Raw genomic sequence first — 23,951 nt, 5'->3', positions numbered from 1 at the left:
AAAACTCCATCTCTCTATCCCTCCATCTCTCCTCCTCTCTCTCAAGTCCTCTCTCTCGTCCTTCCCCTCTATCCCTTTCTCTCCTACCTTGCTCTCTCTCCCCCCCGTCTCTCTCTCTATCTTCCCTCCAACCTTGTCACTATCTCCTCTCTCCTCTCTCCCACCTCCATCTTTATGTCTCCCTCGCTCTCTCTTACCCTTCTCTCCCTCTCTCACTACTCTCTTTCCCTCTCTTTTCACTCCTCCTACCCCACTCTCCTTCATCTTATCTCCATCTCTCCCTTGTCACTCCCTCTATCTGTCCACCTCTATCACTCTATGTTTGTGTTATTCTCTCCATATATATCTAGAGTTAATATATATCATCATATATTAATATATATTATAATATGAAAAATTGGATATTATATTAATTTTAATATTGTATTAATCCAAAATTATTAAATGTAATAATATTATAATATATTTATATTATATTTAATATTAATATTATTATCATTCTTTTAATATTAATATTAGAATTAATGGTGTCGTTTACATGGCATGGTAACAAAATTATAATAAAACTACATCAAATTAATATTTTCAAATATTACAACTTTGGTGTGGAAATATATATGTCTTTACAAATTTTAAAATATCCATAGGATATGGTTTTTATTTTTAAAGATTTATTTTACAAATATTTAATTAAAAGAATATTAAAAGATTTTGGAGCAAGATTTTAGACTCTTTATGGTGAATTAACTTTTTCCTTTTGATTTAAGAAATGGTATAAATGTTTAAAATTTTACCTAATTTGGAAATTTAATGTGGTAATTTTTTTTGTTAAACTTAAATTTATGATCCATTCAAATTGGGGTGTATGATAAGCATGAGATAAATTATTATCCATCAAAATTATCAATAACAATATATAGTTATATTTTAATAATTATTCTTAGTAAAAAATTATATCTAATCTAAACATTATTTAAAGTTATATATAATTTAAGATTCAAGATATTGTTTTGGCTAAAATTAAATTTATTATTCTTGTGAGGACGCGACATACTTATACAATGGGGTTATATTGGTCTGCAAAATTCTCCTCCCAACACAATAATTGTGCGAAGGAAAACGTGTTGATTTTTAATGCATGGATGCTCATATTTTTGTGTGCGTTATGAGGGCCAATGAATTTCTCTTTTTCGAAAGAAGTGTGCATAGACTTTAAAATTCAGAAAGGTGATGTCCTAGCATTCCACAAGTAGTCCCATTTTATGTACTCACTGATTTCAGTGGACTAATTGTCCACCTTGTTATTGTAGAAAAAGGAACGAGGGGTATAATTACCAATTAACTCTTTGAAATATATCAGTTCGAACTTTATTTTAGGGTTTCTGTAGGAGATAGGATTTAATTTCCAAAAGTACAAGCTCATTCGTAATAACTAAGTTATAAATAAGAGTGTAATTGTCCAAATTCTCCACTGTACAATTATTTTTAATGATGTAATAGTTTAAATTCTCTGATTTATTTATTTTTAATTAGAAATTTTTATGATCAAAACAGTGTCATTGTTCATACGCTGGAAGGTTCGCAATCATAAACTCTCCACTGACCACAACATTGTCATTGTTCATACATGGGAAGGTTCACAATCACAAACTCTCCACTCACCATAATTTGTAATGAAGTAAACATTTAATATGTTCATAAGCTGGAGGGTTCTCAATATTAAACCTTCTCCTAAAATAATATCATAATATTTTATTTTTTTTACGGGCTGGTGTAATTATTCATATGCTCTTTATGGGGGAGGACTAATAGGTGTAGTTAGTGGAGATGCTTGCAGTGGTTGTGAGTGTGTTGGCATTGATGTCAATCGGATTAGCATGGTGATTCTATGGTAGCTGCAGGTTTCTGGTAGAGAATCACCATAGTAGCAGGCTTATTGAAAATCCATTAAATTATGACTATAATGACTAGTAATCCAAGCTCGAGAGGAATCCTAAGGTAGTTGTAGGCTTTTGGTAGAGAATCACCATAGTAGTAGGCTTATTAGAAAAGCCATAAAATGATGACTATGTTGAATCAGGGGTACACGTTCATCACATCATATTTCAGGTTTGGAGCCATATTTCATGTTGTAAATGGGCTCAAAGACTGCATCAGAACATCTTCAACAGAAAGTGATATGAATAATCTTTCCAACAATATATGGAAATCCAAAAGTGGTCGTCGGAATCAAAAGTTCTTGATCACCAAATTAAGGAGCTTGACGTCCTTAAGAGGACACCAAATAATAGAAATTCGGAGTAGAGATCTAATTGGAGCATCTGAGTAGGATATATCGAAGGTCGAAGCGCATCAAAACCTTGAAGAAAATTTCATATCGAAACCTCAGAGAAAAAGACTTATCGAAACCATGAAGTAGGTTGTATAAGTAGATGAGACCATCAGAATATCGGAACCTCGGAGCAGGCTATATCGATAGATGAGGCCATCAGAACATTGGAACTTCGTAAGTCCTTACAAATTGTAAGTTTTTGGAACTGACTAGGTTCACAAAGGAAAATAAATGCAAAGGACATTGGTGCGGGACTAGAGACCATGGAGTCTCTTTCTCTCTCCTCCTAATAAACACATGGTCGCAACCGATTGGTCCTTAAGACCTGAAGTGGAAAATGAAATCAGCATGATGTGGCAATACAATGGTCACATGGGAGATTTTTTTGGCATTTTCAGTGACCTAATGAGGTAAATCAAGGTGAACTGTGTCACCACTCAAGAGGCGCCACATGGAGAGATGATGAAATCATGACATCATCTCAGAGGTTAGCATATTGAAGGTTGACAACCTCATAACTCTTATGCAAATTTCATTTGAAATAGGTTATGATTAAAGGGACTTTGATGTAATATTTTCACTTGGTCATGGAAGTTCAGAGAACCAAGGGCGTAGACGAGGCTTAGCACCTAAGTTTTATGCCCCTGGTCACGACACTGAGTCTTATGATGGAAATGTGATAAAGGGCTAAGCAAAGGGATCTAAACACAATCGAGACTTTGTAATTTCATAAGGACTATTCAATAAAAGTTACAATATGCAAGGGCTCCAATATTAATTGGCACATGGTCGTGTGGAGAACAAAGGAACTAAGGGCTAATCGCCAAGGGGATAAAGGTACCGAAATTGTTTGATTTTATAACATTCATTTCATATCAGTTACGATATGTTGTGGCTCTGATGTAACAGTACAGAGAATTAAAAATATGGATGGGTTGACATCTAGAGATTAAATGAAAATCATCAGAGATGGCTTATGAAGTCAGTGGGATCTACAAAAAGTGCTAAAACAAGTCAACAAGAACAACATTCCATAGAGAATAACTGATGAGATGAAGAAAGCCAACTCCTACTTTCCGTGCACGTCTTGTAGATTTAAATAAGGAATAGAGTGGCCATTCCTGAGCATTATCAAGCTCTACCAAGAAATGAATAAGCATGGGAAGTTACGATAAAGTGTTCAGGAATATTGAGATTAAATTTTCAGTATGGAGGACTACAGATGGAGTCAGTGAACAACTCAGAAGCCCATCCTTATGTTTAATATCTCTAAAGCCAAGAATTCCATTCTCTTTTGTTTTAATCAACCATTACTTGTAAAGGTTATGCACTGTAATTCTAATGGGGATGTGTGGGTAATGATTAATCAGTCATGAAGGAAATGATAAATTCAAGTAGGTGAAACTTCAAACCTTCATAATGATCTCTGAGATCTTGAGAATGAGTGAAGATGAATGTATAGAAGAATAATTCCTCAGAGTTGATGAAGTAACCATTATGATTAGAGGACTTGATCTAGAGGTCAAGGAATAGATGATTGTTTAGAAAATATTACAATCTATTCCCATCAGATTTAATGCCAAAGTCTTATCTATTGAAGAAATGGCTAGTTTAAAGGATCTCAATATGGAAAACCTTCTTAGTACTCTCACAACCTATGAGATGAGATTAGGAAGAGAGAAGTATGAACCTAAGGAAGCAACATTCAAAGTATCCAAAAAGGCCAAGGAGCATAAAGGTCATCAAGACGTCTCTAGCTGTGAATCTAATCAGGAGTTGGCTCAATCAGCTAGCAAACTAAAGTGTGGCTTAGGAAAATATAAAGGGAATTTGTCCTTTCAGTTTTTAAATGTGGAAGAGTTGGAAAATTTTCATCCAAATTCCCTTACAAAGAAAGGACTGAAAAAGAAGATGATCAGAAACTTGGAAAGAAATCTTAGAAACATCAAAAGAAAAAGTTCCATAAGAAAAAGAGGTTCTACTCCAAAGATGATAACTTAGCAACAGAGTCAGACAATGAAAATTATTCGAAGGATGATTTAGATAAGTATTTACTTATGGATTTTGGAAAAGACTCCAAGAAACAAAGTATTATTTACTTTGAAGAGGAAGAAGAAGGAGTAGTGGACCGTGAAGGGGAACTGATCAGTGTTCTAGATGAGTTAAAGAAAGCAATGAGAAAGAATAATCAGCTGAAGGAACAATTACAACATGCATAAGAAGGTATGCATAACTTTGATAATGATGAGTTTGTTTATGAAAAAGAAAAACTTTAGGAAGATATTAATAGAAAATATAGTTTAGTCCTTATACTAGAAGAAAAACAAGGAACATGTGAGAAACTAGAAGAAGAGAAGAAGAAATTAAAACAGAAGGTTCTCAAGATAAGGAAGGAAATGATCTCAAGAACATGTAAAGATGAAATTTTGTCCTTGAAAGTTAAACTAGAAGAATCGAAATGAAAGGAAGAGGTTCTTCAAGATTTGATCAATGAATGGGAAGAGAACTATCAGATTCTTGATGCAGAGGTTGTCTCTCTAAGAATGGATCTTGAGGGAATAAATATTGAGGGTTCTAAATGATAAATTTGTAGAAGGCACAAGGAAACTAGATCAGATTTTAAATAGCCAAAGGCCCTCAAGAGTCAAAATGGGTCTAGGATATTCAAAGACATGGGAATCTTTTATGGGGAAGATAAAATTTAGGTCTGCAGGATTTGAAGAACTGCACAGCTATGAAAATAAGCATCAAGAAAGAATTAAGGAAGACAAAAGAGCAATAGGACAAAGAGGAGATCATCAATGGATAAATAATCAATCAGCTAGACAACCGAGGTACTTTCATGCTCAAACTCATAAGACTTCCAATAATAGGCATGCCTATTTATTTTATGTTCATTGTTATAAGTTCATATTTTTGGACATAATGTTGTTGATTGTAGAAGGATCAAACTTGAAAGAGATGAAAATCCTAGATATAATAAGTATCAAATTGTATATCTCAAAACTCTCCTCTCACATATCGAAATGTCTTCTCTCCCCTCTTAAGAGAAGTTGAATGCTTCAAATGTAATAATTTTGGGCACAAATCTAGTGAGTTCATAAGAAGGTTTGAATACCTATCTAAGTTCCAAAATATTAGACAGTTAGATATCCAAAAGCATAAGGGGAGATGGAAACGAAAGACTGAAAAGAGCATGCATTTTGGACTCACTTTATCATCCCATAATCAAGAGAACAGATGGTATGTGGGTAACATTTTTTCCAAGCTCCAACAACAATTAAGGGTAAAGGCATAGTCAGCGTTGATCGAAACAAAAAGTCACAAAATGTCTTGTATGTAGAAGGTATCAAGCACAACTTTCTTAGTGTGAGCCAGATGTATGATAATGGCTATGATGTGACCTTTCAATCCAAGGACTGTGAGATCTGCAATATGAAGGATGGAAATCTAGTAGGAAAAGTAATCAGAAAGCATAATAATGTATAAGTGTTTGATGACTCCATAGTAATTCGTTATTTAAGCAAGGAAAATGAAGCACGGGTATGGAACAAGAGACTTGGCCATATGAATTTTGATAGTTTGATAAGAGTCAACAAACTTGGAGTTATGAGAGGTTTGTCGAGACTTTGAAGACCTCAGAACTCAATTTTCAAGTCATGTCAATTTGGTAAATAGACCAAGACCCACTTCAAGTCAAAACATTTCTCTTCGTTTAGACCACTGGAGCTAATTCACGCAGATATATGTTTCCCAAACAAAGAAAAAACCCTAAGAGGAGAAAGGTACTTTATGTTGCTCACTGATGATTTTACCATGGCCACATCGATTATTCTCTTAAGGGAAAAATCAAAAGCATTTAAACATTTAAAAAAATTTAAAGCTCAATTTCAAAATGAGAAATATCTAAAGATCTAATGCTTAATATCAGACAAAGGAGGAGAATACACTTCAAAAGAGTTTGAATAATTCTTTGAGGAGCACAACATCAGGAGGCAGTATTCAATGGCTAGAACTCCACATCATAATGAAGTAGTGAATAGAAATAACAAAACAATCAAAGAAATGGCTAGAGAAATGTTGGATGAAGAAGATGTGTCTTACATCTTCCGGGGAGAAGCAACCCAGAAAACAGTGTATCTATCAAACAGAACTCAACTCAGGCCTAAAAGTAATAAAACCCCCTATGAGTTGTGGAAGGGAAGACTTGCATCAGTTAAACACCTCAAGGTGTTTGGGAGCAAGTGCTTCATCAAAATAAATGATAATAATAATGGAAAGTTTGACTCTTGCACTGATGAGGGAATATTAGATGGGTAATCCACTTGAAGTAAAGGATATAAGTGTTACAACAAGAAAAAAAAGAAGATCGAGGATTGCATTGATGTGATAGTAGATGAAATAGATTCACAACTTGAGTTCTCTAAAAGAAACATGAACTCAAATGGCGAAGTAAATCCAGATATGAGTTCCTCAGATCAAGAAGAAATAAATTGAGATAGTGAAGGCGAGGAAACAAGCACAACTCCAAGGCCAAAAACACCTTCCAAGTATGTACAAAAAGAACATCATGAGAGTCAGATACATGAAGAATCAGATACTTGGCAGTTCAATTTGTGCAAATATGGTTCTACTATCACATATTGAACCCAAGAATATTAACCAAGAAAGTGAGGACAAGTTCTCGGCAAAATCTATGAATGAAGAACTTAACCAAATTGAAAAGAATGATACTTGGGAACTTGTTCCAAGACATAGAAATAAAACTGTCATCAGGACCAACTGGGTTTTCAAATACAAGTTGAATGAGAAGGGTCAAGTAGTGAGGAACAAGGCTCGATTGGTCTGCAAAGGGTATGCCCAAATAGAAGGGGTATATTTCGAGGAAACCTTTGCATCATTAGTGAGACTAGAAGCTATGAAAATTTTCTTGCGCTTTCCAGTCATAAACATCAAGTTATATCAGATGGATGTGAAATCTTAATTTCTCAATGGATATCTGGAAGAAGAAGTTTATATTGAGAAGCTAGAAGGATTTATGCTCACCACAGAGGAAGGGTTTGTATGCAAACTAAAAAATTCCATGTATGGACTCAAACAAGCTGCCAAAGCTTGGTATGAAAGGCTAGATAGATAGCTTCAGCAAGAAGGCTTTAAGAAAGGTATTGTTGCCAACAATTTATACATAAAAACTCAAGGCGACCATCTACTAATTGTAGTAGTATATGTGGATGACATAATATTTGTCAATGACATGCAACGATTGGGGCATCACTTCACAAAATGTATGTAGATAGAGTTTAAAATGTCCATGATCAAAGAGTTGTATTTCTTCCTTGGATTGAAAATATCTCAATCTGAAAATGGAGTGTTTATCTCTGAATCCAAGTAACTTGGATAAACTCTGAAAAATTTCAGGTCGAAAGAGTGCAAGCCAATTAGCACACCCATGGTTAGAGGTCGCAAATTGCTCAAAGAAGATGAGACACCACTGGTAAATCAAACTGAATATAGATCCATGATAGGAATCTTGTTATATCTTACTACTTCAATGCTTGAGATCATGCAAGTTGTGGGTATTGTGGCCAAATTTAGGGCCTTCCCTTGTGAAATTCATGTCGTTGTTGTCAAAAGGATTTTTAAATATCTTCAAGGAACAACAAAATATGGAATATGGTATGCTAAGAGAACATAATTTAAGTTGAAGGCCTACACTAGTGTCGATTGGGCTGGTAGTCTTGATGAAAGGAAGAGAACCTCAGGTGCAACTTTATTCTTAGGGAAATTCTTGGTGTCATGGGTCAACAATAAACAAGGCTCCATTTCTTTATTGACTATTGAAGTAGAGTATATTGTTGTTGCTACATATTGCATGAAAATTCTAAGTATGAAGCACACTCTAAAATATATCTAGGTAGAGTTCGCTGATCCTATTCCAATTATGTGTGATAATACAAGTTCCATTATTATCTCTAACAATCCATTCATGCATTCAAAGGCTAAGCATATTCCTATAAAGTTCCATTTCTTAAGGGAACAAGTTGTAGCCAATGTTTTCAGACTTGAATATGTGGCCACTAAATACCAACTTGCAGATATATTTAATAGCCACTGGAAAGAGAACCCTTTGAATATCTTAAGGAGCAGATAGGAGTTGTGACTCCTCCTTCCAAATGACTCCATTTTGGTGGGTGTTGGAAACTACTCAGCATCTAGGATCAATGGAAGAGTAGGATGCAGTGTTTTAGGGGGAGTATTGAAGCATATCCTTTAGCATTGATGCCAAACGGGGAGAAGATTATTGGGGCATAAGAAAAGAACCATGCCTAGCTTCAGGGGGTTCTTATGGTGTTGCCATCAATGCCAAAGGGGGATATGGTTGGACAGTTGGCATTGTCTGGATAGCTAGTGGTTGTGAGTGTGTTGGCATTGATGTCAACCAAATTAGCATTGGTGATCATATGGCAGTTGTACGTTTCTGGTAGAGAATCACCATAGTAGGAGGCTTATTAAAAGCTATAAAATGATTACTATAGTGATTGGTAGTCCAGGATCGGGAGGAATCCTATGGTAGTTTCAGGCTTCTGGTAGAGAATCACCATAGTAGAAATCTTATTGGAAAAGCCATACAATTATGAATATGTTCAATCAGGGGTACAGGTCCTTCGCATCATCTTTCAGGTTCAGAGATATTTTTTAGGTTACAAATGGGCTCAAAGACTACATCAGACCATCTCCAACAAATAGTGCTATGAACGAGATTTCCAACAGTATATGGAAATCTAGAAATGGCCATCGGAATCAAAAGTTCTTCATCGTCGTAGTAAGGAGCTTGAAGTCCTCAAGAGGGAACCAGATATCAAAACCTCAAAGCAGAGGATGGATTGCACCGGCAGAGCAGGATATATAGGAGATTAAAGAACATTGGAACCTCAAAGAAAAGGTCGGATCGGAACCTTAGAGCAAAGGTTGGATCAGAACCTCATAGCAGGAGACTTATCGAAACCTCGGAGAAGGCTATATCTGAGGACGATGCCATCAAAATATCGGAACCTCAAAGCATACTATATCAGAGGATTATGTCATCAGAATATCAGAACCTTGTTAGTCCTTACAAATTGTAATTTCTTGGAAGCACAGAGGTTCGCAAAGGAAAATAAATACAAAGGAATTTGATTCAGGACCAGGGACCAAGGAGGCTCTTTTTCTCTCCTCCTAATAAACACATGGTCGCAACCAATTGGTCCTTAAGAGTTGAAGTGGAAAATGTCGTCAACATGACATGCCAGTATGGTAGTCACATGGCAGCTTGTTTTTGCATTTTCGGTGACCTAATGGGGAAATCAAGGTGACACGTGTCACCAATTAGGAAGTTCCATGTGGAGAGATGAAGAAAGCATGTTGTCATCTCAAAGGTCAACATATCGGAGGTTGACGACCTTGTAACTTCTGTTCAAATGGAATTTGAAACAGGTTACGACGAAAGTGGCTACAATGTAAGATTGGAACTTGGTCATGGATGTTTAGAGAACCAAGGGCATAAATGAGGCTTAGCACCTAAGTGTTATGCCCTCGGTCATGACACCCAGTACTATGATGGAAATGTGATAAAAGGCTAAGCAGAGGGATATAAACACAATCGAGACTTTGAAATTTTGTAAAGGTTGTTCAATAAAAGTTACGATATGCAGGGGCTCTGAAATTAACTGGCACATAGTCGGGTGGAGACCAAAGGAACTAAGGACTAAGTGCCAAGGGACTAAAGGTATCAGAACTATGTGATTTCTAACTTTCCTTTTATATGAGTTACAATATGTTGTGGCTTTGATGTAATAGTACAAAGAATTAAAAGGATGAATAGGTTGGCAACTTGAGATTAAATGAAAATCAACAGATATATTCTATGTAGTCAGTGGTATCTGCAGAAAGAACTGAGATAAGGCAATGATGTGAATGGTCCATAGAGAAGAATTGATGAGATGAATAAATCCATCTCCTACTTCCTGTGCACATCTTGTAGATTTAAATAAGGAATAGAGTGGCCATTCCTTAGAACTTTCAAGATCTGTGAAGCAAAGAATAAGCATGAGAAGTCACGGTAAAGTGTTTAGGAAGACTGAGATTAAATTCTCAGTATCGAGGACTACATAAGGAGTCAGTGAAGAACTCAAAATCTCATCCTTATGTTTAATGCCATGGCATAATTCAACCATCAAACACCAGTGCAGCAGGAGGAGCCATACAAAGGTACACTTGGGTAGTGTGCAAAAAGGAAGTAGAGAGAGCATTGTGCAGTGTGCAACAGAGGACCAAAACCATCGATTTCCACCAAGAAAATTGGGTAAGAGTGTGTTGTTGAAAATCTGAGTAGTGTGAGTAGAGAATGTGTTGTGAAAGGAGTGCAAGAGCATAACTGAATGGTGTGAAGCAGAGAGAATGTGTGAGAAAATACAGAGGGTTCAAGATATTTTGTTGCGAACCTAGGTTCCAGTGTTATTGTGTAAGACTAAAGGAGCCTATGGAATAATAGAGAAGCAAGAGCAGAAGTTGTTTCTACAACCAACCAGATTGGTATTTTTTCCATAGTTGTATATGCCTCTGTTTTTAGTTTGAAGATTGTATGAAATTTAGAACAGTGGAAAGAGCAGGTGGTGGCCTAGATTCAGAAGAGGTTGGTATCTTTTGCAAAGTAGGTTCTTGCTAACCTAAGGGGTTTGGTGCCTCCTGTGTATGGGTTCTCCCAAAAAAACTGATGTAATTAAGTAGGTTCTTAATTTACATCATAAACAACAACAAATTGGTGAGTTTTCCCTTTGGGTTTCCACGTGAAAACATCGATGTCAATATGTATTTGCTACTCATGTTATATATTGTATGAACATATGAATACTTAAGCTTGCTGCTCACTTTCTTTATGAATGAATTCTCTCATAAGTAACAGACAATAGAGGAAAGAACTAAAATCATATTCAACAAAAAGTTTTAAGAATATCGCTATTATTGGTTCACCCCACTTTGAGTAATTCCTTATTCCAGCACTAATAGCTATAATAAACCAAAGTATCTCGCTACACACAAGAAACCCTACAATTTTAAAATGTTACCAAATTGTATTAACTTATATATAGTCCTCCATGCTGATGGTTTTTGCCAATTATTCTACTATTGTAACCAGCCTTTTTGTGGCTCCCTTCATGAAGATACTTCCCAATGAGAAAGTTTATTAATTTCCTTTACAAGTTTTTTTTTAAATTGTCAGTCATAAAATCCAAGCTTACTCATACCAGATGCTTATTACTACATTGGAATTATTTATACCTAAGTTGTATTATTGACATATAGGATTTTTTAGCTTTCATTGTTATCTTATAGGTATAACGATGTGTACTCTATTCATTGTATATTGTTATCATTGTTGATATCTATCATCTCACTTGCTAGTGCCTAATTTTGTGAAAAGCATTCCAACCATTATTACCACTCATCTAAGATAACCCCGAATGCCACATATTTATACATATATTTTTTAATCATAAGTGTTCTATATCTCCATTCAAATTTGACAAAAATTATCATTAAATATGGTCAGATGGTTTCCTCAATTATACCAATACACCATATATTTCGCTTTATGTATTACAGGTTCTCAGTTCCTTTATTCTCTCTTCTAATTTCGATATACAATTTATTTTGTGTAAATTCTTTGTTTTTTTAACATTCAACGCACTTATTATTTTGAGTTCTTACATTGTCACTATAGCCTCCTTTCCTTTTCAGCTTGCTTCCCATACACAGGTCAGATTACTCTTTTGTTAGGATTCAAAAGTTTATTTTTAGCATTAAGTATTTCCTTCATTAACTCTCTCAGCAAGTTTCTTGGTCAACAACTAGTATATGTGCAAGGATGTAGTTTATACCAGTCAAGTGATTACTTCCAAATGTATCTAGTGTAACAATTAAATATTACTTGTAAACCTAGGCACCAATAATATATTTTACCCATTTCTCATACTTGTCTCCATCCTCAAAAATCTATACTAAATGTTTAACATAAGACATCTCTATGAATATCAGTCTTATGTATCAAAATAGATTCTTCTTCTTTTTGCGAATTAAGGAAAGGGTCTCATAGTTATTAACACGTCATCATTGTACAAATAATCCTATACCTTTTAGGGTAATTCCATATACAACACCCTGCTTTCTCTCTTACACGTACCTATCTCATGTTTTATCATTGTTTAATAGTATAAGAATTGATACTTTACTTCATTTACGCATGTATATTTGTTACAGGTTAATTTGGGCACATCAACTCCAGCTTCCAGATCCATATTATTAGGGTCCATCAACCCCTAATTCAGTTGTTTTCATTCCCCAATGAAGTCAACCTACATCATGTTTTCCTCCCAAGAGTTTCATGTCGCTATTCATCCAAAAAATTTCCCTAAGGAGATCAGCGCAGGGAGCCTTCTATCAACCTGCAATGCATTGTAGGAACTACACTGTCTGGGTGCTATGCATCACACCTAAGCTTTGTTTCACCTGCGCTGAGCGAGATTCATCAAATTTTTTAAATGAATCCATTGGATTCCTCATTGTTGGCATTATGATACATATGTTTTACTTGATGGCAACCCACTCATCTCAGATGATAAATTATAGTACAGCAAAGTTCACGCACTTTCATGAAGATAAAATTTTCTTTCATGTAGAGAAAAGTTCACGCACTTTCATGAAGATAAAAGGTTCTTTCATGTAAAGAAAGTTTCACGCACTTTCATGCAGAGAAAAGTTTATTTCATGTAGAGTAAAGTTCACGCACTTTCATGTAGAGAAAAGTTTCTTTCATATAGAGAACGTTCATGCACTTTCATGCAGAGAAAAGTTTCTTTCATGAAGAGAAAATTTCACGCACTTTCATGGTTGGCTTATGGTATTAGTCCGACAGTTTTTGATCCTATGGTTTTGGTTCGTGGTATTGCATCCAAAAGTATTAACCCCAAATATTGGGTTCATGGTATTGTGTTATTATGGTTTTGGACCGTGGTATTGTGAAAAGCCTAAGACTATAAAAGAGGAAGGAGATCAATTGGCATGGCAATTAATCTGAATGAATTGAATATCTAATAAGTGCTAGATCTGAAATATTTATGATTGGGGTTATGGTGCAAATCTGGATCTGAATAAAGGAGGAACCTTAGCGCAAAGAAGAATAAGTTCTATTGATGGGTCATAATCTTTTGGCTTGAATGATAATATCTTTGCATGATTTTGATCTGTTATATGTGGCACATGCTTGATCTATAAATCTGATAATCTGGGTTAATCAGTGTCTTAATCTTTGAAAGAGTGAATTATCTTTTATAGATCTGCACGTAGGTTTCAGGTTGTTGAGGTAGCGTATATCTTTTAATTGTGATCTAGCTGCCTCTATTTCTTGCTGCAGTGTTCTGGGTTCAGAATTTGGTGTTTGGTTACTGTTACTATGTTCTAGGTACAACTGTTAGAGAAGTGTTTACTTGATTCAGTGCTAATTGGTGAAAAGGAGATTTTTTAATGCAGAAATACTTGATGATTGATTGATTTTCATGGATTTAGTCTGAAAATTTATGAAACGTGGTCCCTGGAAGAAAGAGAAGGTTGTAGCCTTTAGTAGGCCAGCACCTACGTACTAGTATCTTGGCTAGTACAAGAGCTAAGGGGTTTGTAGCTCCCTTCCAGGAGAAGCTTGAGAACGAGAGAGGGTTGTAGCTCTCTGCAGGTTGCAACCTCCGTACTGGTAAAGGACTACACTAGTACATTGTAAAAGGAAGTTTATAATTAACAAAAGATAGAGACGAATTGCAGCAGGTGGTTTTCACCCGCATTGGGTTTCCACCTTATATCTTGTGTTCTTTTGTGTGATTGTCCTCTACTCTGTTTTACTGTTTCTGGTTACTGTTTATTTGATTCTGATACACAGATTAATAATCAACATCTGAAAGATAAAGTAAATTATAAGTTTGCATTATATACGCGGGTTTCCTTCTACATAGTTGCGTATATACGCGGTTTTAATTAATTGAAGTAGCGTATATCATCTAGATTTGAAAAAGGAATATTTGACTTGATAATAATGATTCACCCCCCCCTCTTAGTATTATTTCCAACAATTGGTATCAGAGCCAAGTTCTTTTGAAGAAGCTTGATCGCTTGGAGGAAGATCCATCATCATGAGCAACTACGAGAGAGAAGCATCTATTAGGCCACCGATTTTTGATGGGACAAACTTCGTATATTGGAAGGTAAGAGTTACTGCCTATCTTCAATCTCTTGGTACAGAAATCTGGGATATCATAGATACAGGGTACTCTTTTCCATCAGCAACTCCTACAGATCTGGCTGAGAAGAAGAAATATGAAACAAATGCAAAGGCAGTCAATACCCTATTAGGATGTCTATCTCAATAAAAAATCGTCAAGGTTATGCAGTATAAATCTGCAAAAGAATATGGGACAAGATTGTTTTGAGCTATGAAGGAGATGAACAGGTAAAACGAGCAAAACTTCAAACCCTCAGAATTCAGTTTGAAAATCTTATCATGCACAGTGGTGAAAGTGTGGCTAACTATTTCCTTCGTGTAGATGAGATTGTTAATTGTATGAAAAACTTGGGTGAAGAAATTAAAGAGGCTGTTGTGGTTGAAAAAGTTCTAAGACCTTTGTCCCCTAAGTTTGAATCTAAAGTTTCTGCAACAGAAGAAAAAGAGAATCTTCGAAACCTTACCATGTCACAGCTGCACGAGATTCTGACTGCTTATGAAATGAGGAAAGGAGGATCATCAGACAGGAGAGAATCTGCCTTCAATGCTTCAGGAAAAGGAGACTACTATGAGTCAGGACACGTGTCAGAAGAAGAAGAAGAATCAAATTTTGTCAAAAACCTTCAACGGGGTGTTGGAAGATTCTGAGGTAAGTTACCTTTCAAATGCTTTGCTTGTGGAAGAGTCGGTCACTATGATGCCAAGTGTCCTCATAAGGATAAGATTGACAAGGGGAAGGAACCTGTTAGATGGAACAAGAAACAGAATGCAAATAAGAAAAGCTATTACACTCATGAAGATAGTGATGGACTTTCAAATAGTGAAGAAGATGAACGAGGTAATAATTATAAACTGTTAATGGCTTTTGAAGATGATGATTATATGGATGATGTAGATGAAGAAGGTCTTTCTAATCTCAAAATTTGTTTAGAAGAGAAAAATGTGATTATTGATTCTCTGCAATGTCAACTGGCTGAAAGAGAAAAACATCACGAAAAATTGGAATGTGAAATTGTTAGTCTAAGAAAAGAGATTGAGAAAACAAAAGCTCTTAATCTTAAATTTTTTAAAGGGTCTGAAACTCTGGATGAGATTATCAACGTGCAGCGTTCTCCACTAATCAAGACAGGTCTAGGATATAATGGAGAAGCATCTCAAGCATCCACCTCCAAAAGTTATCTTGATGCAGCAAAGAGGAGCGAGCAAAGGCCTAATAGAAATCATCAGGTAAATCAGGGACAATTTACCTTAAGAACGAACAAAGACTATCAATAAAATCGGGGACAAGCTACCTTAAGGACAAACTGAAGCTACAACCAGCCACAGGTAAAATCTTCCCAATTTGCCTCAAGAATGGATGTTAGTAGAAACTACAATCGGTTGGTTGATAGATTTGATAATCGCAGGAGTTTCTTCAATGGCCAATGTTTCTCTTGCCATAACTTTGGTCACAAAGTAGCTCAATGTGTTGCCTATAAGACAATCATGACTAGAGAAGCTCAAAAACAAAGAAGTATGACTGGAATCACGAAAAGGACCTATAACAACTTTTCCACCCTTGAAAGTGAAATTGAATGTTCTATTTGTAATAACTTCAGTCATGAAGAGTCTGAATGCAGGAGCAGGTTTCGGAAGACAACTCAAAAGGAACAAACCTCAAATGCTAGAACATGGAGAATGAAGGAACCACAACCAGAAAGATGTGGGATAGCTTTATATGCAGAAGGATAGGAAAATCAATGGTACATCGACAGTGGATGTTCGAAGCATATGACAGGTGATAAAGAAAAAATTCAATCATATAGTGCTTTAGAAAAAGGAAAGAAAGTTTCTTTTGGAAATAATACCCCTACAGTAATAAAAGGAAAAGGCACTGTTCAGTTGAAAGAGAAAGTCAAGGCTGGAAATGTTTTGTATGTTGATGGCTTGAAGCATAATCTACTGAGTGTCAGTCAGATGTGCGATCAAGGAACCGAGGTAATATTTCGATCAAATGGATGTAGTGTTCGTGATCTTGATGCAGGAAAAACAGTGATCAAATGCAGAAGAACTCCAAATAATTTATACATATTTGAAGAAGGACAACAGCAATGCTATTTGAGCAAGGATGATGAACACTGGTTATGGCACTGGAGGTTGGGGCATCTAAGCTTCTCACAAATAAGGAAAGCATGCAAATACTAGGCAGTTCGTGGTCTTCTAGATATCAAAATTCCAGACAACACCATATGCAAATCATGTCAGTTTGGTAAGCAAACCAGAGCTAACTTCCCTGAGAAGGAAGGATCAGCCAACAAGCCTCTTGAACTAGTCCATACAGATGTATGTGGTCCATTTAGGACAAGGTCACCTCGAGGAGAAGAATACTTTATATTATTCATTGACGACTTCTCCAAGATGGTTTGGTTAGGACTTATGAAACACAAAGACGAAGCATTCAAAAAATTCAAATCTTTCAAAGCCTTGGCTCAAAACGAATCAGACCTCAAAATTAAGTGCCTCAGGTCTGACAGAGGTGGGGAGTTTACCTCAAATGAATTTTTTGATTTCTGTGAAGAACATGGAATAAGAAGGGAATTCTCTACAGCTAGGACTCCTCAGCAAAATGGAGTGGTGGAAAGGATGAACAAAACGGTTCAACAAATGGCTCGTGCTATGCTTGATGAGTTTGGAACTCCCGCAACCTTCTAGGGTGAAGCTGCATTCGCTGTGGTTTTTATTCTCAACAAAACAAATGTCCGAGTGAACAACACTCAAACTCCTCGTGAGCTCTGGTATGGTGAGACTCCTTTGGTAAAGAATTTCAAAATTTTTGGAAGCAAATGCTATATTAAGAATAATGATGAACAGCTTGGCAAACTTAAACCTAGAGTAGATGAAGGCATTATCCTTGGTTATTCTCCCCATAGCAAAGCATATAAGTGTTATAATAAAAGACTTGGAAGAATTGTTGACAACATTGATGTGGTGGTTGATGAAAAAGGAAACATTCATAGGCAAGTAAATTATGAAAATATCGAAGAGGATGAAGACTACCCTCCAAATCAGACTGAAGATGAAGAAGAACCTCAAGGGGCACCAGAGGAACAGACAAGGATAGAAGAGAAGACTCCATCTAGGTATGTTCAAAAGAATCATCCAGAATCTCAAATCTTGGGGCAAAAGGAGGCAGGCGTACAAACAAGAAGAACGATTGCAAAAGCTTCAAGATATTTGGCATTACTCTCCTCCATTGAACCACAAAATGTAAGAGAGGCATGCAAAGATGAATGTTGGGTCAAGGCAATGGATGAAGAACTTGAGCAAATCGAAAAGAACAACACTTGGGAGTTGGCTCCTAGACCAAAAGATAAGAATGTCATAGGGACAAAATGGGTCTTCAAAAATAAGTTGAATGAAAATGGGGAAGTAATTAGAAACAAGGCCAGACTTGTTTGTAAAGGGTATGCTCAACAAGAAGGAATAGACTTTGAAGAAACTTTTGCTCCTGTTACAAGACTTGAGGCCATCCGAATGTTCTTTGCTCTCTCAAGCTTTCAGAAGTTCAAAGTATTTCAAATAGACGTGAAATCAACTTTTCTTAATGGAGACTTAGAAGAAGAAGTATACATTGAGCAGCCAGATGGTTTCATTCTTGGGAATGATCCAAATCTTGTATGCAGACTGAAAAAGGATCTCTATGGTCTTAAACATGATCCAAGGGCTTGGTACTACCGTTTGGACAAATATCTTCATCAACAAGGTTTTTCAAAAGGATCAGCAGATAGCAATCTTTATATAAAAATTGAAAATGACAAATTCCTAATACTTGTTGTGTATGTAGATGATATTATCTTTGGCAGCAATGAAGAAGCTATGAGTCAAAGCTTTGCCTTGGTGATGCAGAAAGAATTCAAAATGTCTTTGCTTGTAGAACTGACATATTTTCTTGGATTGTAAATCCAACAAAATGAAGGCGGTATCTTTTTGTCTCAAACCAAGTATCTCAAGCAGATCTTGAAGAAATATGGCATGGAAGATTCAAAACCAGTGTGTACCCTATGGTTACAGGATGCAGCCTCAGTGCAAATGATGAATCTATAGCAGTGCATCAACCAACCTATAAATCTATGATTGGAAGTCTTCTTTATCTGACAGGTACTCGACCAGACATCATGCATGCAGTAGGAATAGTTGGAAGATTTCAAGCAAATCCTAAAGAAACCCATCTTCAGGCAATAAAGAGAATTTTCAAGTATCTTCAAAGAACTCAAAACTATGGCTTATGGTATCCTAGAGATACAGATCTCACTCTACATGCTTATACAGATGCAGATTGGGCTCGAAGCGTGGATGACAGAAAGCGCATAAGTGGTGGAGCATTCTTTATGGGTTCTAGATTAGTGTCTTGGTTCAGCAAGAAACAGAGTTCGATTGCCTTATCTACAGCTGAAGCGGAATATGTGGCTGCTGCATCTTGCTGCACTCAACTCCTTTGGATGATGCAAGCCTTGCAGGATTTTCAAATCACTTGTACACCACCTATCTCCATCCTATGTGATAATACAAGTGCAATCAGCATTTCAAAGAACCCAGTCATGCATTCAAAGACCAAGCACATACCGATCAAGTACCACTTTCTCCGGGAACAAGTGTTGGAACAAAAGGTCAAGTTGGAATATGTCCCCTCTAAGGAACAAGTTGTTGATATACTCACCAAACCACTGCCTAGGGAGACATTTGAATACCTCAGACAGAAGCTGGGAGTAGTTGATGCATCATCTTGCTGTTAAAACTTGTCTGTTTCAGAGAAAAATGGGTGTACGCAAGTTGCCTGACGAGGATCCGCGCGCATACGCCGGTTTGTGCAGAGACAATCGTATATATGGAGGCTTGATGGATATTAGTAGGGACAGGCTATGGTTGAAGATAGTCTGATATCGGTCTGACAGAGACCATCTGGCATAGGTTCAGGGGAAGCAGATAAACTTCTAATGATGCATTGTTGGCATTATCTTAGAAGCTTTTGGTTCTAGTTCACAGCTGTTGTTGGTTGCAGGTGGAACAAATGCAGAGGGAGAATAGAAGGAAATCATGATTGCTGATCTGAATGGTGATTGACAGATGCTGCTGCTATCAATTATTAGTGACTTTCATAAAGTCTTGCTCTAGATATTTCGTCTCTCTGTCATGTATCTCTTTTATGGTGTCAAGGTCATGTAACGACCTATTTTGATTTCCCCACTATGCCTGGGATGAAGATGTCATGTATTTGGTTGTCATATGTAAATTTCTTATGTATCCCCACTTGGTTCGGTGGATGATCCCCACTTGGTTGGGTGATGGATGTATGTATTGAGTCTTTTGGTGATAGGAAGGTCTTTTATAATGTGTAAGTCTTGGTTCTTCTTGAAGAACATCTTTTGCAGATCTTGCCTACAGTCAGGGGGAGCATGAACAACACACTTCAGCAGAGCAGAGATTTCAACATGAACTCAAGGGGAGCATGGACAGATTGGTACACCTTGGCATATACAAAGGGGGAGCTCATTCAGAAATTTCAGCAGGCACTCAGGGGAAGTATGGACAGCAAAGGAAGAGAATATCTTGGTCCACCCTTTGCCCTTGATGTCAAAGGGGGAGAGTGATTTGGTATTGTTGCCATCAAGTCCAAAGGGGGAGATTGTTGGCATTATGATACATATGTTGTACGTGATGGCAACCCACTCATCTCAGATGATAAATTATAGTGCAACAAAGTTCACGCACTTTCATGGAGATAAAAGTTTCTTTCATGTAGAGAAAAGTTCACACACTTTCATGAAGATAAAAGTTTCTTTCATGTAGAGAAAAGTTCATGCACTTTCATGAAGATAAAAGGTTCTTTCATGTAAAGAAAATTTCACGCACTTTCATGCAGAGAAAAGTTTATTTCATGTAGAGAAAAGTTCACGCACTTTCATGCAGAGAAAATTTTCTTTCATATAGAGAAAAGTTCATGCACTTTCATGTAGAGAAAAGTTCCTTTCATGAAGAGAAAAATTCACGCACTTTCATGGTTGGCTCATGGTATTAGTCTGATAGTTTTTGATCCTATGGTTTTGGTCCGTGGTATCGCATCCAAAAGCATTGACCCCAAGTATTGGGGTAATGGTATTGTGTTATTATGGTTTTGGACCGTGGTATTGTGAAAGGCCTAAGACTATAAAATAGGAAGGAGATCATTTGGCAAGGCAATTAATCTGAATGAATTGAATATCTAATAAGTGCTAGATCTGAAATATTTGTGATTGGGGTTATGGTGCAAATATAGATCTGAATAAAGGAGGAACCTTAGCGCAAAGAAGGATAAGTTCTATTGATGGGTCATAATCTTTTGGCTTGAATGATAATATCTTTGCATGATTTTGATCTGTTATATGTGGCGCATGCTTGATCTATAAATCTGATAATCTGGGTTAATCAGTGTTTGAATATTTGAAAGAGTGAATTATCTTTTATAGATCTACATGCAGGTTTCGGGTTGTTGAAGTAGCGTATATCTTTTAATTGTGATCTAGCTGCCTCTATTTATTGCTGCAGTGTTCTGGGTTCATAATTTGGTGTTTTCTTACTGTTACTGTGTTCTGGGTACAACTGTAAGAGAAGTGTTTACTTGATTCAGTGCTAATTGGTGAAAAGGAGATTGTTTGATGCAGAAATACTTGATGATTGATTGATTTTCATGGATCCAGTCTGAAAATTTATGAAACGTGGTCCCTGGAAGAAAGAGAAGGTTGTAGCCTTCAGTAGGCCAACACCTACGTACTAGTATCTTGGCTAGTACAAGAGCTAAGGGGGTTGTAGTTCCCTTCCAGGAGAAGCTGGAGAACGAGAGAGGGTTGTAGCTCTTTGCAGGTTGCAGCATGCGTACTGGTAAAGGACTACACTAGTACATTGTAAAAGGAATTTTCTAATTAACAAAAGATAGAGGCGAATTGCAGCAGGTGGTTTTCACCCGCATTGGGTTTCCACCTTATATCTTGTGTTCTTGTGTGTGATTGTCCTCTGCTCTATTTTACTGTTTCTAGTTACTGGTTATTTGATTCTGATACACAGATTAATAATCAACATCTAAAAGATAAAGTAAATTATAAGTTTGCATTATATACGCGGGTTTCCTTCCACATAGTTACTTATATACGCGGCTTTAATTAACTAAAGCAGCGTATATCATCTGGACTTGAAAAAGGAATATTTGACTTGATAACACTGATTCACCCTCCCTCTCAGTATTATTTCCAACAATCCAATGGATGCTTCTGGAAGTTTCCAGATGGATTGAGCTCACTTTTGGATGAGGAAGGAGATGAATGAACCTTAATCCATTATCCCTTCGTCCATGGAACCACTTCCCAATTTTAGCAAAGCATTCATGAGGGCCATTAATGGCTTAACCTCCTCCATTCAACTATAAATTAACCAAGCATTCAAAGGCTTGGGGAGGTTGAAACTTCTTGAGCTAAGGAAATGATGTTTGGATGAGATTAGTAGAGAGAGTAATGTTATCATGTCAAATTATTGTTTCATGAGGAGAGAAGGGTTTGAAGCTGGAAGGATGACACTGAATTGGACATGCTTCTACATGGGTTGTAAACTTTCCTTCTATTAATAAAGATTTCTATGCTTTTTCCCATTCATGTGTTATATGATGTATATTGTACTTTCGATTCTATAATATGTTTAGTTAATAGATCGATATGTGTGCTTTGATGGTTTTCTATCTCGGCTTGTGTGCAAGTACCTTCGAAACGAGTTAAGAACGGAAGAGAGTGGTGAAAGTGGTCAAAGGGAAGAAGGATTGAGTGAGAGATACAAGTTGGTTATTTTGTTCCTCTTTCCTTTATCTGTTAGCTATAGGAAAAGCAATGGAATTACTTTAGTTGTTGTTCTAGAATCGCTACTAGGTCTAGGGGTTAGTCGCTTGAAGAAACACTAAATTTTCCCATATCAAAATGGTGACCCTGTTAGGGAATGATCCTATCCCTTATAGTAGCTTATCAATCTCTTAAAACACTTTGACATACTGTACCCTCTACTATTCATCGAATTCAAGTTCAATTCACTGAAAATTGAGTCAGTTTTGAGTATAAAATTGGCATTTTGTAATAACCGCACCTTTGTAACTAACACAGTGCACTGTATTGCACCCTCTGCATGAGACTCAGCGAGATGCATCGCACTGTCCCTCACTCTGGCCTACACTGATCTCTTTAGGATCAGTTTTCCCATCTAGGAGCTGAAACCTTTAGTTAATTTTCAGTTGTTTAAATTGCCTGTTGGATATAGATGAGGCCTTGTCTCTTAAAACAACCGTTGTTTCCTTATTTCAACCTGATTTAGACTGGATTGTTAAATGTTTTTTTATGTATTTGTTTTATCATTTACATTCCGTTGTCGAAAAGTAGGTTCGATCGATTGTTTTGTTAAAACGAAGTGTCATAAAGTCTTCCTTCATAAATAATCGATTGGTCTATTTGTGCATCTGATTCATATTTTCATTTAAAGTGTTGAAATATTCGTTTCGTTAAATTTGAAATTGTCGTTTGTTCTTCCTTTACCTTTAAGAGAAATTTTCATAAATCGACATTTTTGAGGAAAGAGCTTTTGAATAGTTTGTGTATTACTTTATCTTAATGAATAATTCACATTAAGGAGAATTGAAAAGAAAAAGAAATGCATGTAATTGCATTTTAAAGTTTGAGTTTGTGTGCTTAGAAGTTATGGTTTAGGGAATTGCATTAGTTTGTGCTCTTTGTTGCTTGTTCAAAAAGTACTTGTATGCTCTATCCCTCATAGCTAGGATTTTGATTGCTAAAATTAAATGGAAAGAGTGCTTCTCATTTTAGTTTCATTCTTAGGAATTTCAAAAAACATCTCATGGTGAACTTTCAAAGGCAAATTTTAAGCAAGATCAACCTAAAATTTACATCAATTAATCTAATAATGCATTGAAACTTAACACAAAAATCTAGAGGTTTAGGCTAGAGACGTGTTCCAGCGTCTTTAAACCTAGTGGCTGTCGTTTTCATTGAAGGTTGGGTGATTCCTCCTCTCTGATTCGATAAGTGCTAGTACAGACTTGTGTTCTCTGTACCATTGAGTATATAGTGGGAGACCCCAGTAGGTTGAAATCCTTTGTCCCTAGGAAGCTGAGTCTGCTGCCTTACCAATCGCAACGCACCGAACACAACATTCAAGAAGATTGACTGCCCTACGTAAAGTCCTTGGTAATTTCTCTTTCATTTATCACCAAGGTGTATATTGCAGTTTTGTGATTTTTTTGGTAAGCCCTCT

The sequence above is a fragment of the Pinus tabuliformis genome, chromosome 7, assembly GCF_031772625.1.
Source record: "Pinus tabuliformis cultivar Carrire ecotype Pingquan chromosome 7, CPIR1, whole genome shotgun sequence".
In the NCBI taxonomy this organism is placed as follows: Eukaryota; Viridiplantae; Streptophyta; class Pinopsida; order Pinales; family Pinaceae; genus Pinus; species Pinus tabuliformis.
Note: the sequence above shows the minus strand (reverse complement) of the source record.